At 44.4% G+C, this 14,497-nt stretch overlaps 1 non-coding gene across 1 annotated transcript; it reads left to right on the top strand.

The window, feature by feature from the left end:
- The first annotated feature begins 3,183 nt into the window (after positions 1 to 3,183).
- Positions 3,184 to 3,256, top strand: trnam-cau (transfer RNA methionine (anticodon CAU)). The gene has a single exon. It is a non-coding gene; the product is annotated as a tRNA-Met (tRNA).
- Positions 3,257 to 14,497: the final 11,241 nt, after the last annotated feature.

Raw genomic sequence — 14,497 nt, 5'->3', positions numbered from 1 at the left:
AACCTTATTCCACATCTCTACTTGGTCGTATGACCATTTACTTTGTGATGTACACTGGTGAATCACTTTGCAGTTACCATGAACCAGTTGTACCTTTTGTTTGACTGCAACGTTGTGAAAACCATGGAGGGGGGAGCTTCAATGCTGCAGATACTAGAGGGTTAAATCTTCTGTTTCTGAACTCTAGTATGATAGCAATAACTGTCTCCCCTTTTCTATTCGGCATCCTTTTGGTATTAAACTGCTATGCTGATGTTTAAACGTCTTTCTAATCAGCGCAGGATACTATTGCTCAATTTTCTGTATTAATCTTACTGCTGCTTGCAGCTTTCAGTTCCTTGTGTATAAAATAATCAAGAAGGCTAATGGAATGCTGGCCTTTATATCTGGAGGACTAGAGTACAAGGGGGCAGATGTTGTGCTGCAGCTATACAAAACCCTGGTTAGACCGCACCTGGAGTACTGTGAGCAGTTCTGGGCACCGCACCTTCAGAAGGACATATTGGCCTTGGAGGGAGTGCAGCGTAGGTTTACTCGAATGATACCCGGACTTCAAGCATTAAGTCACAAGGAGAGATTACACAATGTGGTAGTATTCTCTAGAGTTTCGAAGGTTAAGGGGTGATCTGATCGAACTTTATAAGATATTAAGGGGAACTATTTCCGCTGGTTGGGGATTCTAGGAGTTGGGGGCACAATATAAAAATTAGAGCCAGACCTTTAAGGAGTGAGATTAGAAAACATTTCGACACACGTAAATGGTGGTAGAAGTTTGGAACTCTCTTCTGCAAACGACAATTGATACTAGCTCAATTGCTAAATTTCAATGTGAGATCGATAGTGTTTTGGCAACCAAAGGTATTAAGGGATATGGGCCAAAGGCAGGTATATGGAGTTAGATCACAGATCAGCCATGATCTTATCAAATGGCGGATCAGGCACGAGAGGCTGAATGGCCTAACCTGTTCCTATGTTCCGATGAATGGCCTCTTTTATCTGTGAAACGGGCTCGAGGGGCTGAATGGCCTCCTCCTCTTCCTGTCGAACAGCCTTGAGGTACTTGCCGCTATTACGTCCAACGTGGCTGCCGTAATCACCTCCATTTTATCCAAGATCGCCGTCGTGCTCACCGCCATTTTGTCCAATATGGCCGCCGTACTTACCGCCATTTTTACCAATATGGCCGCCATGCTTGCCGCCATTTTGTCCAAGATGTCCTTCGTACTTGCCGCTACTTTGTCCATGATGGCCACCGTACATGCGGCCATTTTTTTCAAGATGGCCGCTGTAGATTTAGTCTGGATGGTGTTAAGAAGCACCAAGGGGCAGAAAACACTGGTGGGAGTTGTCTATAGGCCTCTAAATGTAGTGCTAATATAGGGGTCGGCAACAAACAGGAAATTAGAGATGCATGTAATCATGGGTGCCTTTAATCTACATATCGACTGGCCAAACCCAATTACCAATAATACTGTGGAGGATGAATTCCTGGAGTGTGCACGAGATGATATTTTAGACCAGTGCGATGAAGAGCCAACTGGGGAACAGTCTATCCTTGATTGGGTATTGTGCAATGAGAAGGGGTTAATTAATAATCTTGTTGTGCGGGGTCCTCTTGGGAAGAGTGACCATAACATGATAGAATTCGTCATTAAGATGGAAAGTGAAGTAGTCCAATCCGAAACTAGGGTCCTAAATCTAAACAAAGGAAACTACGAAGGTATGAGGAGTGAGTTGGCTATGATAGATTGGGAAACTTCATTAAAAGGCATGACGGTGGATAGGCAATGGCTAACATTTTAGGAACGAATGTATAAATTGCAACAGTTTTTGGCATAAAAACACAAATGGGTAAGTGGCCCAACCATGGCTAACATAAGTAATTAAGGATAGTATTAGATCCAAAGAGGAGTCATATAAAATGCCAGAAAAAGTAGCAAGCCTGAAGATTGGGAGCAGTTTAGAAGTCAACAAAAAAGCACCAAGCGATTGATTAAGAGGGTAAAATAGAGTATGAGAGTAAACGTGCAAGGAACATAAAAGTGGACTGTAAAAGCTTCTACAAGTATGTGAAAAGAAAAAGATTAGTGAAGACAAAAGTAGGTCCATTACATTCAGAAACGGGAGGATTTATAATGGGGAACAAGGAGATGGCAGAACAATTAAACAAATACTTTGGTTCTGTCTTCACAGAAGAGGACACAAATAACTTCCCAGAAATGCTAGGGACTAGTGAGAAAGAGGAATTAAAGGAAATTAGTATTAGTAAACGAATAGTGCTGGAGAAATCAATAGGACTGAAAGCCGATAAAACCCCAGGGCCTGATAATCTGCATCCCAGAGCACTGAAAGAGGTAGTCATGGAAATAATGAATGCATTAGTCGTCATCTTCCAAAATTTTATAGATTATGGAACAGTTCCTACAGATTGGAGGGTGGCAAATATAAACCCACTATTTAAAAAAGGAAGGAGAGAGAAAACAGGGAACTACGGACCGGTTAGCCTAACATCAGTAGTAGGGAAAATGTGAGAGTCTATTATAAAGGATGTGATAACAGGACACTCAGAAAATATCAACGGGATTAGACAAAGTCAACATGGATTTGTGAAAGGGAAATCATGTTTGACAAACCTACTGGAGTTTTTTGAGGATGTAACTGGCAGAATAGACAAGGGAGAACCAGTGGATGTGTTTCATTTGGATTTTCAGAAGGCTTTTGATAAAGTCCCACATATAAGTGTGCAAAATTAAAACACATGGGATTGGTGGCAATATACTTTGAGCCAGAATTAAACCAGCGATTTTCCTTTCAAGTTTTAACCTCTACAAGTTTTGTGCACTACCAGCTGAGCTATGGAAGGGAAGCAGCAAATGTTCCTCTCTTTAGTGATTGTTCACCGTGCGCCTTTTGACACTCCCGGACTCGTGGAATCGCGTGGGCATGACTGAGACTCACTCGGTACCTGCTCATACCGCAGCGCTGTGGGAGTGTGTGCTCCTAATTACTTGCAGCACCCTGGGCCAGTTGAGCAATGAAAAACGTGTCTGACCAGAATTCAGGAGATTGTTGGTTCGATTTCCACCTGGATGGATGTTTTTTCAAACTGCCAATTACGTTATGACTTTACACCTTGCAAACTGTCCGACTTGGTAGTGCTGCCTGGACATTTATGCTTCAAGTGTCTTCTTAGCGCAGCAGGCAGCGCGTCAGTCTCATAATCTGAAGGTCCTGAGTTCTATCCTCAGAGAAGGCATAATTAAGCTTTTTTTTTCATCTTTGCTCAAGACCAAAATCAAGAATTTTTGCTTCCTGCAGCACACCAAAAGATTTGCTGCCCCTTGACCTCTGTGTGCCATCGCACGCAGTGAAGCTTAAGAAGTACATGGACCATGGGCTCGCTGAAAACTGACGCCACTTTTTTTCTGGACAATTGACCCAAGTCAAAAGGTGTGTGGAGAATGCAACAATCTATACTGCTATCTCTCACATGCTCAGCGAGAATCATATAAAGGTTACAGCACGGAATGAGGCCATTCGGCCTATCGAGTCCGCACCGGCTCTATGCACGAGCAACCCAGCTAGTTCCACTCCCCCGCCCCATCCCCGTCGCCCTGAAAATGATTTCCTTTCCACGATTGAATCATCCCCTCGGGCAGTGCATTCCAGATCCTAACTGCTCGCTGTGTAAAAAAGTTTTTCCTCATGTCACCTTTAATTCTTTTGCCAATCACCTTAATTCTATTTCCTCTGGTCCTTGACCCTTCCACCAATGGGAACAGTTTCTCTCTATCTACTCTGTCTGGACCCTTCATGATTTTGAATACCTCCATCAAGTCTCCTCGCAACCGTCTCTGTTCCAAGGAGAACAACTCCAGCTTCTCCAGCCTCTCCACGTAACTGGAGCCCCTCATCCCTGGAATCAATCTAGTAAATCTCTTCAGCACCCTTTCGAAGACCTTCACATCTTTCCTAAAATGCAGTGGCCAGAAGTGGACACAATACTACAGTTTTGGCCGAAACAGTGTTTTATAAAGGTTCATCATGACTTCCATACTTTTGTAGTCTATTTAAAAAGCCCTGGATCACGTATGCTTTTTAACCGCTTTCCCAACCTGCCCTGCCACCTTGAACGATTTGTGCACATATACCCCCAGATCTCTCTGTTCCTGTGCCCCTTTTAGAATTGTGCCCTGTAGTTTATATTGCCTCTCCTCGTTCTTCCTACCGAAATGGATGATTTCGAATTTTTCTGCGTTAACTTTCATTTGCCACGTATGCGCCCATGCCACCAGCCTATCTATATCCTCTTGAAGTCGATCACTATCCACCTCACTGTTCACTACACTTCCATTTTTGAGTCATATGCAAATTTGGAAATTGTGCCCTATACACCCAAGTCCAAGTCATTAATGTATATCAAGAAAAGCAGTGGTCCCAGAACTGGTCCCTGGGGAACACCACTGTACATCTCCTTGCAGTCCGAAAAACAACCGTTCACCACTACTCTCTGTTTCCTGTACCTGAGCCAATTCTGTATTCATGTTGCTACTGCCTCCTTTATTCCACATTTGAGGTTGTTTCTTGTAAATTGGCCATCACAATAGCTGCTTCGCACTCGCTACCAAGCAGCTCCACTACCAGCAGAGAAATCTTGCCTTGGGTTGGCCCCTCCCTGAATTCAATCAATATTTTGCTCTATTCGGAGTTATCGAGCATCAACAAGTGAGCGACAGCAGAACGGGAAGCCACTGTAATCGTGAATGATGCTGAGAAGAGCCCGAGCCTGCGGAAGGCAGACGAGGAAAGGAACAGCCGTGCCGAGCTTGAGGGAGCAGCGAGAACCCAGTATGTCTCTCTGTCTCTCTGACTGATGGAAGACTTTTTTTGCCTCAAAGCGGTTTGAAGTGTTGTTACTCAAAGGCACTCCCTGCTGGTGAGCAGAGGCAAATGCTCGAGCAAAACAGCCGTGTTTGGGCAGACACAGAAAGCTTTAAAGTATGAGAAATGAAAAGAGGTCTCCTGTGCCTCAGCGCCAACGTGTTAAGCTGTCGGCTGCCTCTAAATTTAAGAGAACGGCCTGGAGCTAATTACTCCAAAAGCACGTTTGGCCGAAGGGCCTCTATCCGTGCTGTATAACTCTATGACACGTTCGCTACTTCGAGCAAGCAACCTGAGGATGACTTTGATCTGTTAATTGCACAATAGTTCTCCACTCCACCAGCTGAGCGATCGAAGGGAAGCAGCAAAGGTCTTTGGGGAGTGTTCACCGTGTGCCTTTTGTCTCTCCTGGACTCGTGGAATCGCGTGGGCATGACCGAGGCTGACTCTGTACCTATTAATTCTTCAGCGCTGTGGGAGTGTGAGCTGTTACTTCAGTTTTACAAACTTGGTCAGTAGAGTAATGGATAACGTTTCTGTTCACGAATAGCACCCGTTCTATGTTTGTTTCCCGCTTGACTCGAAGGTTTCTGTGAACTGTTTTTTGTTATAAAACATACATTACTGCATAAAATTGGCCAGAGAGACTTCTGTGATCAACAGCCTGAAGGAGGAAGAGGGCTCGGTGACGTCTACAAAGACCGACATACTGAGTCCACCCACCTTGTATTGTACAGAATGTAATATAAGATATGGACTGAGTCCACCCCACCTTGTATTGTACAGAATGTAATATAAGCTACGTGCTGTGTCCATCCCACTTTGTATTGTACACAATGTACTACAAGAGATGTACTGAGTCCACCCCACCTTGTATTGTACAGAATGTAATGTAAGATATGTACTGAGTCCACCCCACCTTGTATTGTACAGAATGTAATGTAAGATATGTACTGAGTCCACCCAACTTGTATTGTACAGAATGTAATATAAGATATGGACTGAGTCCACCGCACCGTGTATTGTACAGAATGTAATATAAGATATGTACGGAGTCCACCCCACCTTGTATTGTACAGAATGTAATATAAGATATGTAATGAGTCCACCCCACCTTGTATTGTACAGAATATAATGTAAGAGATGTACTGAGTCCACCCCACCTTGTATTGTACAGAATGTAATATAAGATATGTACTGAGTCCACCCCACCTTGTATTGTACAGAATGTAATGTAAGATATGTACTGAGTCCACCCAACTTGTATTGTACAGAATGTAATATAAGATATGGACTGAGTCCAGCGCACCGTGTATTGTACAGAATGTAATATAAGATATGTACGGAGTCCACCCCATCTTGTATTGTACAGAATGTAATATAAGATATGTACTGAGTCCACCCCACCTTGTATTGTACAGAATGTAATATAAGATATGTACTGAGTCCACCCCACGTTGTATTGTACAGAATGTAATATAAGATATGTATTGAGTCCACCCAACCTTGTATTGTACAGAATTTAAAATTAGTTATGTTGTGTATTTTCTTTTGAAAAAGCGTGAACATACGGTGTGCGATCTGTTTTGTATTGTTTTGAACTGAAATTGCGACATTTACACTGAACTGTATGTACCCTTAAATTTTATGGAATAAAGTCGACTTTGAAATTTTATAAAAGTTGCTGCTCAAAGGCGCTCCCTGCTGGTAAACAAAGGCAAATGTTCGAGTGAAACAGCCGTGTTCGGGCAGACACAGAAAGCTTTCAGTTTTGAGAAAGGAAAAGAGTTGTCAACATGTTGAGCTCTCGGCTGGAAAGTTAAAAGAGCGGCCTTGAGCTAATTGCTCCAAAAGAGCACTCGCTCCTTCAAGCTGGAATTCAAACACTGATCGAACGATGAATTTGCTTTGTGTTCTTCGTCAATTAACCATCTTCCGCTCGACCAGATGAGCGATCGAAGGGAAGCAGTTCAAGGTTTTTCTCTTTAGTGATTGTTCACCGTGCGTCTTTTGACACTCCCGGACTCGTGGATTCAAGGGGGTATGACCGAGACTGACTCGGTACCTGCTCATTCCACAGCATTGTGGGAGTGTGAGCTGTTACTTTCTCTCCGCACCCTGAGGCAGTGGAGCAATGGGTAACGTGTTTGACTACAAGCCAGAAGTTCGTAGGTTTGCTTTCTAGATGGTTCAAAGGTTTATGCACACGTTTTTTTTATTACAAAATATACTTTGTTTCACAAAATTAAATAATCCACAGAGTTCAAACTAAATACCGCAATTTCAAATCAATGCAATTCCAAAACAATACAAAGCAGAACGCACACAGTATGATCCCAATATTGCAATTCAAACAAAGTATATATTTTCTAATATATGGTGACCAATATCACGTGGGATGTCCTTACCCGGTTCCCTTTCCCCATAGAGCTTTTGCGTAGGCCGCACTTCGCTTCAGTGCGTCACGCAGCACCTACTCCTGGACTTCGGAATGTTCCAGTTGGCAACACTCGGTCGTGGGCTGCTCCCTCAGCTGGAAGGTCAAGAGGTTTCGGACAGACCAAAGGGGCTACTTCACCGAGTTGATGGTCTTCCAACAGCAGTTGATAACTCTCTCGGTATGCGTCCCGGGGAACAGCTCGTGGAGCACAGCGTCCTGTGTTACCGAGGCGTTGGGGATGAACGGGACCGATAACAACGATTCTCTCTCCACACATTCTGAGTGAAGGGAAAGTCCATCAGGAGACGGACGACGGTCTCCTGCCGCCGCAGCCTCGAGGGCAGCTCACGGTGGTGCTGAGATTCTATGCTTGTTGTAAGGACTGGACTGGAAGGCCTTTCTCACCACCATCCAGGCTACAACCTCGTGGCTGTTCATCAGTTCCAGCGATGGATGTTCTGCCAAATGGCATCGACTGTCTGGTCGAGAAACTGCCCGTTCGGAGCCTGCCTCTCCTTTCACTGCAGGATCCCCGGAACATTCCGTGCTGACCACTGTCTGAGGGCTTTAAGGTCAAAGTGGTTCATCCACGGGAACTTCTTCACCTGGGACAGGTGGGGGGCGATGGTCTAGCTGGACGGGGCGTCCTGCATCTGCTCGATCAGCATAGAAACTCAGTGAGCAGTGATTTTTCCTCTTCTCAGCAACATCCCTGATTACTGAGGTTTCGCGTGCTGCTGTTCTGGGGAATGAGGTGGGTCAAGTGGAGCAAATCTCAGGGGGAAATATTTAGGGAACAGCAATCATAATATCATGAGGTTTCAATTAGTTATGGACAAGGAAAGGAGCAATCTACAGTAAAAATTGCTTGATTCCAAGAGTGACAATTTCAGTGGGTTGAGAACGGATAAATTGGAATCAGAGATTGGCAGGCAAAATTGTATTCGAGGAATGGGTGGCCTTTAAAGGGGAGATGGTACGAGTACAGTCTAGATACATTCCCACGAGGGGGAAAGGTAGGGCAACTAAAGCCAGCGCTCCCTGGATGACGAAAGAGATAGAGAGTAAGATGAAGCAGAAAAAGGGGGCGTATGACAGATGTCAGGTTGATAATACAAGTGAGAACCAGGGTAAATATAGAAAGCTCAGAGGAGAAGTGAAAAATGAAGTAAGAAGGGCAAAGAGAGAATATGAGAGTAGACTGGCAGCTCACAAAAAGGGAATCCCAAAGTCTTCTACAGGCATAGAAAAGTAAACGGGTAGTAAGAAGAGGGGTGGGGCCGGTTTGGGACCAAATAGGAGATCTAACCATGGTGGCAGAGGGCATGGCTGAGGCACTAAATGGATACTTTCCATCTGTCATGAACAAAGAAGAAGATGCTGCAAAAGTCACAGTAAAAGTGGAGGTAGTTGAGATACTGGATGGGCTACAAATTGACAAAGAAGAGGTACTAAAAAGGCTGGCTATGCTTAAAGTAGATAAGTCACCCGGTCCAGATGGGATGCATCCTCGGTTGCTGAAGGAAGTAAGGGTGGAAATTGCTGAGATAATGGCCATAATTTCCAACCCTCCTTAGATACGGAGGTGGTGTCAGACGACTGGAGAATTGCAAATGTTACACCATTGTTCAAAAAAGGGTGTCAGGATAAACCCATCAACTACAGGCCAGTCAGTTTAACCTCGGTGGTGGGGAATCTTTTAAAAAAATAATCAGGGACAAAATTAATTGCCACTTGGACAATTGTGGCATAATAAAGGGACTAATTGGTTAGCCCTTTCAAAGAGCTGGCACAGGCACAGTGGGCTGAATGGCCTTCTCTTGTGCCGTACCTACTATGAAAATATGAGACTATGAACAAAACAACGTCAACGCCATAAGCCTGAAACTAAATGGTAGCCAATAAGGCAGCAATCTTACTGAGGCACAAGCTGGACATCTTACTGAGGGGCAAGGCGGCCATCTTACTAAGGGGCAAGGTGTTGACCGGAAGTCACCGGTTAACGGTTTTGGCTTAGTACACAGAGGAAGAGTCAATTCTCTCTTAATTCTCAATTCGCTTTATTAACGTTATTAGATCATGTACATACCGCTTATACGTCTAGTTAGATATAGGCATGCAGTTTACAGCAGGTTATACAGTTTTATACTCAAACTAGGATTTAAACGCACACCCACTAGCTGACGAACACTCCCTGAGTATTAGGATTTAAACGCACACCCACTCGGTTTTTCTGACGAACACTCCCCGAGTGGTCGCAGAATAGAAAGGATATTATATTACCCGGAAAGGAGAGATACTTCTGGCCAGGCAATTCTCTTTCTCACTCCCGACGTCGTATCTACGTCTCTGACGTAGTCTCTGCGTCCCTGACGTAGGGTCCCCACTTCCACGATGGTGAGTCTCCGGAGTCTCCCTCACAAACAAACTGGGACCAAGCCAGCAATTCTTCAGTTTTAACTCCAAGCCTGCCTTTTCGAATGATGCTGTCTTCTCCGGTTGGCTCAAAGTTGCTGGAGTGATCGATGTCATCCCCTGATTGGCTCTGTTCCAAGGGCCTAGGTCGCATCACCTCATACTCCTTTTCTAAGTAAGGACTGGTGTCTCATCACATTTCCTTTGTTCCTGTAAGAAGCGGAACGAATTCAAACCGGTTCTGGCCAGTTCAGACCAGTGACTGAACTCCAGGTCACCTCAGTTCAAAAGGTCAGTGTCTTTGTTAGCACTTCAAATTAAGCTCAATAGATTTCTGCAGCCTCTGGCCAACATCTCCCCCCTTTTGATCCAAAGATACTTATCTTAGGATCATTATTCTCCCTTTCTGTGTACCACTTCTGAGGCCGTCATTGTCCCCCAATGGGCATGTTACATCCGCGATATCATATGGTTATAGAAAGAATACAAAAAGGAAGCGTATAAAATATACTTCACACACTGTCCTTATGTTGATAATCGCTTCTTCTCTTTTATTATAGCACTAACACTCAATTGTTGCAAAATTTCATTTTTCCACCTTCTAAGCTGATATACATTGAATATGACAAGTATTAATGCACATAAAATCACTAATTACTGCGGCATGTGATAAAATCCTGACCCTTGGATGTATTTGAACATTAGATCCCCAATTCCAAAACTTATCCCAGAACCCGGGGTCCCGTAGCGGTTCATCTGCTTTATCAGCATGAGTTTTAATTATTTTAGTGTGTTTAGTCCATTGATGAATTATCTCATTGGCTTCCTCCGCCATTTGCGTCCAATCTGTAGTCAGGTGCGGAATGCTTGGCAGTTCGGTCGGAACATATTTCCACAGATCTTGGTCTATATCGGTACGTTGGACTGTGAGGTTTTCGTTTATCACCATCCTCATTATTGGCTTAGGCAGAACTTGTCCACCAACAATCAGGTCTGAGGTCACGTTGTTAATGGCCACATTGTGTCCTTCCAGAGGGCACTGTTTCCATCCTTTGATATAGTTCATAGCCGCTGTGGCTATGTAATACGTTTGTCCCACAAGGGCGTATTGTAAAAAGGACTGGTTGTTAACCTGCAAAATGGACAATGAACAATTTTCATAAGTACTGAACCCACAATTCGTAAGTTTCTGTCTTGTTATCTCTTCTGGACAGGCCCAGTGATTCCCTCCTTGGTGACACTTTGACAAATCTACCCCTTTCTCAGCACCGTCCATTACAATAGCATGAGATGGTGGATTGCTCATAGATATCCAAGGACCCTCATGATACTTGCCCACGTTATGAACTCTTTTTAAAGGGTAGGTCAAATTGCCTCCGTGCCGGGGAATATGAAACACCGCCCCAACGTAATATTTCCCTTTATCCTCAGGACAGGTACTTAACACCCTGTTAGATAAGGTTAAACTTCTGAGGTGGCATAGAGGTGTTTCTTCTCCGACCCATTTCTCTAACTGTTCATCCGATACCCAGTCTGGAACTTGGTGTGTATTGAGCTGTAACAAATTAGTACCAATCATAGTCAACACCCAGCTAGTATATATGGCACACGTCTCGGCCTTATGGGCCTCCTCTGAAGTATTAGCCGGACGGTCAATGATCAAATTTATTTTATCCTGTAAAGGTTTCAACAATTTTACTGTGTCTAGGGTCACTTGTGATGCATCCTGTCCTATTTGGCTGTCTCGTATTTGACCCCGATAACCCTCTCCAGTAATAACCTGCATTTTCTGCTGGAGGGATTGTATCTGGTTTTCCAACTCAGCTATGTCCAACGTGTTAACTGTTGCCACGCCCGATGCATAACCTGCCCCCGCCAGTTCTAATAGCCCTCTCTTTTTCCTGTTTCTTACTGACCGGAACTAATTCCTGCTTAACTGTCTCCTAAGGATGTGGATAAGTAAGTGTTTTGTGGCATATGAACACCATTCTGGAGCAGTTATTTCAGTCAAATTGACGACCACCTGCACATGTTGATATCCCGGTACCAAAGTGACAGATTCTCCCGTTTCCTCCAGCACCAGACCTACACCGTCCGTTTTGTACTGATCTTCGCTACATCTAGGTTCCGGTGTGGTTTCAATCACTGGAGGGGGTGGTGTGATAAGCCTCCTCGGGGTCCTGAAAATTATGAAGGGTCCTGGCCCCCGACAGAAACTCCTGTCTGCAACCCTGACCGCCTTTTTTGCTCTATCCCCTTTCTGTGTTGTGTCTTCCTTTATACAATTGATGATGATCCAGCCGATCTTTCTAAAACGCCGACTATATCCACCCCAATCAATATATCTCTGGTACGAGTCACTACCCCAATCAATATTTACATAGGTGTGGTCCCAGTGGACCATAATTGTACCTCGACCGTCGCTCCCCGATGGTCGCTCCATAAATGGACCCACAAATTGATTAATAATTTTTCCCTCTGGGATTACCGACAATGTTACCTCTCGAACTGTGTTACATGAAAACCGTACTCCCACTCCCTCCGGAATACCCAAAGTCTTTCCTACACACGCTAACCCATTCACTCCCGTATAATACAAATTTAAATCATTACTTTCCCCTTTGTTGGTTCGGACTGTCTTATTCTGCGGAGCAAAGTTGTCCCTGGTCTCGGGATATCCTTCTATCGCCGACACTGCTTCAGGCACGATCATTCGTCGTGACGACTCCGAGACAGGTTCAACCGCAGTTCTGATGATGATCAATCCGATAGCAACAACATGCATCATCCCCTTCATTCTAGGCTGGACCTGGAATAAACAAGTGTAATTTCTGCTCTTATGTACAGTTTCTTTTAGGTACTATCATAAGTCCAGTCTCTCCATATACTGAGCCAGACCGTCCAAATCCTGTTCCCAATTTGTTTCAGATTCTAACCGTCCGTTTCTTCGAACCCACTTATTCCCCCTTTCTGTTTAATGTTCCTTTTGTTTTGTTCCTGGATTCGCCTCTGCATGTGAACGGACAGTATCAAATTTGTTTTCAATCACCTCCTCTTGGACCTGTAGCTGGTCATGTTCTTGATCTCCCTGACCTTCAAAATTCAGAACATCGTTAGCATCGAGCAGCACATGCCAATGATGATTATCTTGTTTTTCTCCTACCAACTTTAGCTGATTAATGTGGTACCAGCCACTCTTATCTGGTGCCATTAATACCCTGTATACAGATGGGCTAGCTTTGTCTACTATCTCATAGGGACCGGCAAACTTTGGACTCAAGAATGAGGTGGGCTGGTATATTCTAATCATTACTCTCTGTCCGGTGCTCAACTCTATCGGGTTGGCTTTTGCATCGAAATAAGCCTTGCTATGCTGTTTCTTCTTTCCCTGTCGGTGAGCGGCTACATAATTTGCTTCTTTTACTGTTTCTACTAGCTGTTGTACCCATTTTTCTGGTATAATGTGGTCTACCTCGGGTTCAGACAAATCCAAACCTACCAACCACTCCATTCCCCTCATGTCCCTTCCCGTCATGAGTCTATAAGGAGTGCAGCCTGCTCATGAAGCCACGGTATTCCTGACTATCATCAGCACAAAGGGCAGAACGACCTGCCAGGTTGTCTTGCGCTGCTGCACCATTTTAGCTATCATGTTTTTTAATGTCCGATTCATTCTTTCCACAATTCCACTAGACTGTGGTCTATAGGGTATGTGAAATCTCTGTCTAACCCCAAAAAGGGTCATAACATCTTGCATTACTTGGGCTGTAAAATGTGTTCCCTGATCCGATTCTATGCTTCGGGGTAAACCCCAGCGGGTAAACACCTTTTCCAATAGAATTTTCGCAGTAACTTTGGCTGTGTCTGTTCTGGTCGGAAAAGCTTCCACCCATTTAGTGAAGGTATCCACTATTACTAGAATGTACTTGTATCCTCCTGGAGTGGGAGGAAGCGGTCCTATATAGTCTATCTGTAAATTAGTCCAAGGCCCTTCTACTGGTCTAGTATGTCGGATGGCCCCTTTCTTAACATTTCTATCGGGTTTGTGTTGTGCACAGATCAAACAATTCTTGACATAGTGTTCCACATCACCTGTCATTCCGGGCCACCAACACACCTCCTTTAACCTATCTAGGGTGCTATCCATCCCTTTATGTCCCCATAAGTCATGGTACCAGTGGATTATTTGGTTTCGTCCCCCCTCTGGCACCACAAATTTTCCTTCACACAAAACCACTCCGTCTTGTATATAGACCCCCTTGTGCCTTTTGTATGTGTCTGACTCTGCGCCTTCTATTAGTTTTTTTAATTCTCCGCCTTTCTTTTGCTCCTCCGTTAAATCCATCACTTTGACCTGCTTCTCTCTCTGGCCGCCGATTTCCCCAATCGGTGGCTGCCATTCCTGTCCACTTACAGCACCTCATTTAGCTAGCTCATCAGCTTTCCTGTTCCCTTCGGGAGATAGTTTTGAATGAGCTTTCACTTTTGGGACCCCATATCCTGTCCTCTGTGCTTCTTCAAAGATGTACCGTAATAGAGGGGCTGACGTAGGGGTCTTCCATTCGCTGAGACAAAACCTCTCGCTTCCCATAGGGACAAATGTTCTGTGAGGCTATTACAAACATACATGCTATCAGAATATATGACTGATCTGGGCGGAACATATTCCGGGTGACCAACCACATATGCGACGGCTGCTAGTTCTGCTGCCTGCGCACTCATAGTGTTAGGTAATTTCAGAGCCACACTAAATCTTTCCTG

This window comes from Heptranchias perlo, unplaced genomic scaffold, assembly GCF_035084215.1.
Source record: "Heptranchias perlo isolate sHepPer1 unplaced genomic scaffold, sHepPer1.hap1 HAP1_SCAFFOLD_47, whole genome shotgun sequence".
Taxonomy (NCBI): Eukaryota; Metazoa; Chordata; class Chondrichthyes; order Hexanchiformes; family Hexanchidae; genus Heptranchias; species Heptranchias perlo.
The sequence above is the reverse complement of the archived record's forward strand: the minus strand, read 5'-3'. Positions and strand labels throughout refer to the sequence as shown.